Below are 4,618 nucleotides of genomic sequence, written 5' to 3'. Positions count from 1 at the left end.
TTCACAAAGAAGATGTTTATTCCACACTGTCCTCCAGCAAAACACATTCTGTCACTGCATCCTGGGAGTGCTCTAGGAGCAAGGCCCCGCTGCGCGCACGATGAATGCGTGCTGCAAGCACGCAGTGGCTTGCTGTGGTCTCTCTCTCGCGGTGGCCAAAGGGCTTTGAGAAAGAGTGGGCAACCACCGCAAGGTACGCCTGTCGCAGATCGTTGGATCACGGACAGGCTTGAGCTGCGCTCTCAGGTACGGCCTAGAGTGGGCGAACTCGAGTACATACTGGTCTGCGCAGACAAAGGCTGGCAGACAAAAACAATAGCGTATGCACCTTGCAGTGTCTTGGAGAGGTCTCTCTCGGCCCCGCTCAGACGGTCGTACGAGCGCGGCCGTCAAAACTGTGCCGTGTTCCCGCGAAAAGGCGCCATTGAGAAAAGCCATTGGGACGCCGGGGCGGAGCTGTGGCCGGGCGACAGTGACTAGTCGTCTGGACACCTCTCCGCCGCTTGAGGCGGGAGAAAGGGGAAAAGGAAAACAATGGGGACGAGCGGCAGCGGTGCAAAGGGCAGCTGCGGAAAGCCCGAATCCCTAGCTTCTTAATTACCCTCCTACCTATCAGCGGAATACAATTTTGACCTAGCTAGGTCAAAATTGTGTTAGCACACCCTCAATAGCCCTGACTAATTGCGAGTTACAATATTTGAACCATACGCACAGTAGTTTTAATGTTTAGATTCTGTGTACACTCCTCAGCCTCTAGCGGCCTGGCCTTGTTTGTTTTAGTTATTCTGTTTTAATGCCCTTTTGGTCTTTTAATGCTCTTAATTGTCCTTTTGGTTCTTTTATCGCTCTTAATGACCCTTTTGTGTTTTTTCGCTCTTAATGCCCCTTTTGTGTTTTTTATCGTTCTTAATGCCCCCTTTGGCTTTTATCGCTCTTAATGCCCCTTTTGGCTTTTTTTCGATTTTAGTTTACCTATCTTCGGATCGTGCCATCTTTAACTGTTTTTACCTATTGGCCTCCCCTTTTTTCGCTTCTTCTTTATTTTTCATAGCCCTGCCGTTCTGCCTTGCTTTGACCTATATTGTTATCGTGCGCCTTTTAACTTTGCGTTCGGTGTTTTACGCCACGTGCAAACTCGGCAGTTATCAATTCTTTCGCGCCCACTTTTCGTACATATATATTGTGTCACTCTCTAATAAAAAACGAGTTGAAGTCAGCGCTGTGTTGTCGTTCCCTTCCTGTGTCTGTGTTTTGAAGTGCGCTAGTTTGCTTTCCAAGATGATTTACCAACTAGCCCGTTCTTCCACCCTTGCGTCTTGCTGATGAAGCCAACCCTGTTGACTGTGCGCTACTCCCATTGAGTGATGTAGTCCAGGAAATCCGACAATGCAGCAGCACCTCTTGAATTTGGCCACAGAGCTTCAGACTTCTAGCGTGATGTCATTATTTTTATCAGCTGATTGATCATCCTGAAAAAACAAAGATCTACTGTCACTACAGATATTAGAGAGCAATACTAATTTAACAACTGAAGTTAACTTTCTGTCACATAGGCTCCACATGCACAGATGAAGAGTACAAAACATGTTACCTGAAGAATTTTTCTGTAGCATCTATGGCTCCTTTTCCGTAACTGGATTCAAGCCTGTCCTTGTAATGATGCAAGCCACGCAGCACACGGTCACCAAAGAGCCGGAACGCTAGGGTGACTCGCATTTTTTCAAAACCATTCGGGTCTAGATGGCTTGAAGTCAGCCCAGTCAGCCCTCAGCGTCACGTTATCTTTGTCATAGTTGAAGGCTTCTTTAACGAAATATGTTGAAACCTGCATCATAAAAATACACTTTGTTAGTCACTCTGCAGGATAACTATGTTGGAAAACTCAATACAAATAAAATCTTACTCGTCCGTCTGGTGTATTAAAGCCACCTTTCAGCACTTTCAGCAGTGAGTTGCGTAGGCACTTCAGCAGATGCGGGAAGTCTGAAAGGAAATACAGGTTCCTTTTGGCGTCAACAGGATGTTTCACACGCTGCACGTAATCTTCCTGGCAGATGTTTTAATTCCCATTAGTGTCCACATTTTACGATTCCAGGAGGCACCGTCACAGGTTACAAAATCTACGAAGAGCCCCGCTTGCTCAGCCAAAATCACAGCTTCAACAACTATTTTGCACAGCAGGTTTCCCTTGACATTTTCATTCGCTGCAAATACTCCTATTATCTGTGAAAACTCCCCAGTGAACGGGGGAGTTTTCACATGACAACCATTCCATGGTCGCATGGAAGGCCTGCCTCTTCGGGAGGTGTGAACGGGCCGAAATCAACAAATCCGCGCAACTTTGCGCACTTTTCCATTGAAAGGTGCTCTGACAACTTCATTTCGTCAATCAGAAGGCCGCCATGACGACTGAAGCTGTACATTTTGCTTGTTTTTTTCATTGAGGATTTCCATCATCTTCTTGTTGAAGCCAAAGCCACTTTTATATGCTGCAGTGTACTTCTTCAAAGTGGTGTTACTTGGAAGTACAAGATTGCTGTGCTTCCTGATGTGCCTATAGAGTCTTGGGCTCCTCATTTTCAATAAAATGCACTCATGCCCCTTGTACTATTTCTTTTGTAGGCATTAAAGCAGTGCCGCACGCTTTCCTGTTGTTTTCTGGGCAACATAGCAATACTTTCTGCCAAGGTCTCTTTTATTACAGAATTTCGTGCCTTCATGCTCTCAATTTGCCCCTTCAAGCTTAATAGCCTCTTGGACAGACGCCTGTGCTTCTGCAATACAGCCCTGAGCTTTTTGGCCGCTGTCGTGGCTTGCTTGTGACGACGGTTTCTAAGCCGAGACATCCGTGTGAGCAGGGACTTGCGCAGATAGCCGCATGAAAGGCGTCGGACTCCTGAAAAGAAATAAGGCATTTCATTTTGTTAAGCCCTCGTGCTACACACAATTTATTCACAATGATATGTGAAGTGTAATATTGTTTTAAATAAACGTGAATGTCAAAAGTAGTGAAGCTACTACCAAAGATCATAGAAAAATACTTGAGAAATTTGCCCTCACTTATAATTCTACTTATACAAGTGCACAATGCATGAAGGGGTTGTACGAACAACTAAAGGTTTTGTCCGCATGCTTGAGCAAACACACTTAGGAAATTAGATATATTAGTAATATGATACCACATGCAGTGTGCATCTTAATCACTGTGATTATGCTTTCAACCTAATCTTGCACCCAGTAGCACGGGGAACGACCTTCACAGTTTACTGCATATGTCAGTTCGCTCCACAAATTTACCTTTGGTTGTTGTCATTCCTGTGCATGTCTTGCTGTGGAAGGCACCATGAATGACCATTGTTTTTTCAAGAAGTTTTGTAGTGAGATCATTCTCTGAAATAGCAGAGGCAGAGTTCGCACCAGGACATGCAAGAAATTCAGAGGCTTCAAAAATGACTCGCTCTGCTTCGAGCACAGTCTTCGCAGCACCTTCAGCGAAGAGTTTTCCCTTGAGTAATGTTCTGTGCGTGCCAGAGCTTGCTTCCGAGCTTGACAGTGCGTAAACAGTGCCTTCGTAGTCGGGAAAATTATGCACTGACCAGTATGCTGAAGGGGTCTTCAGGTATTTGATTGAGGTTGTTGGAGTCAAGGGCTGCAGATAGCGTGCGCTCCACTGGCGATTCGTCGTCGCAGCTTTCACTGGTCGTGCACGGCTGTAGGTAGTACACTTGTGCAGGCTTTCTTCCTTTTGTTGCCCGGGCTTCCAAGTAAGGTAGACGTGCCGCGTTTGCGTGGTGCACGTTTCGGGGGTGCCTTCGAGCTCAAATATTTCGGCGCATTCGGCAAAAGCGTGGGCACTGCTTCCGGCGTGAGCGCGGGCACTCCGCGCGCGATTCTTACTTCTTTGCCGGCCACTACGTGCACGTAGTCACAAAGTATATATCACTCTTCAAAGTGCAGCTCACATACTGCGCAGTTCTCCAGAGGCTTGTCGGCGCGATGAAGGTTCCGCTCCCAGGCTTTCCTTCGAACCGAATCTTTCGGGACGCTGAACAACGATGATTTCTTCTCGGCTTCGACGCTTGCGTAGCTGGTGCGACATCCCGGTGCGTAGCAATGACGATGCTTAGGCATGCCACACACTTTCATGGTAACAGCAGGATATAACACAAAAGAGCACGCCACGCAAAAAAATCGCTGCCTCTAGCTGTTCGTGAAGAGTCCTGACGCTTCGGCCATGCTTCGCCCGCTTCAACCACTCCAGGGACTCCGGCGCAAACGGCAATGTACTTCGACCGCAGCGCCACCGCAGCAATTTCTACGGGGAGCGCCTGACCTCCAAGCAAGCGCGGAACCGGTTATTCGGCCCACTCAGATCCTTTTAGTACCCTCTAGTCGTGTTTGAAAGGAAAAAATCTTCGCACACAGTGTAGTTGGTTCCTTTCAGCTTGATGCCATTCCCAATGATCTGTTGTTTGTCTTTAAAGAATGTGAATTTGACCATTACTGGCCTGCACTTTTCCGGGTCGTAATTACCAAGGCGGTGTGCCCGTTCTATTTGCGAGGAAGCTAATGTAATTTCCAATTCATTCTTGCACAGGTCAAACACTTTTGTTTCAGC

General features: G+C 47.0%; 1 pseudogene; it reads right to left on the bottom strand.

The window, feature by feature from the left end:
• Nucleotides 1–2,579: 2,579 nt before the first annotated feature.
• Nucleotides 2,580–4,131, bottom strand: LOC146196116 (uncharacterized; annotated as a pseudogene).
• Nucleotides 4,132–4,618: the final 487 nt, after the last annotated feature.

This window comes from Amblyomma maculatum, chromosome 3 (assembly GCF_055883805.1).
Source record: "Amblyomma maculatum isolate TAMU_Amacu chromosome 3, ASM5588380v1, whole genome shotgun sequence".
NCBI classification, from domain to species: domain Eukaryota; kingdom Metazoa; phylum Arthropoda; class Arachnida; order Ixodida; family Ixodidae; genus Amblyomma; species Amblyomma maculatum.
Note: the sequence above shows the minus strand (reverse complement) of the source record. Positions and strands in the feature narration are given on the sequence as shown.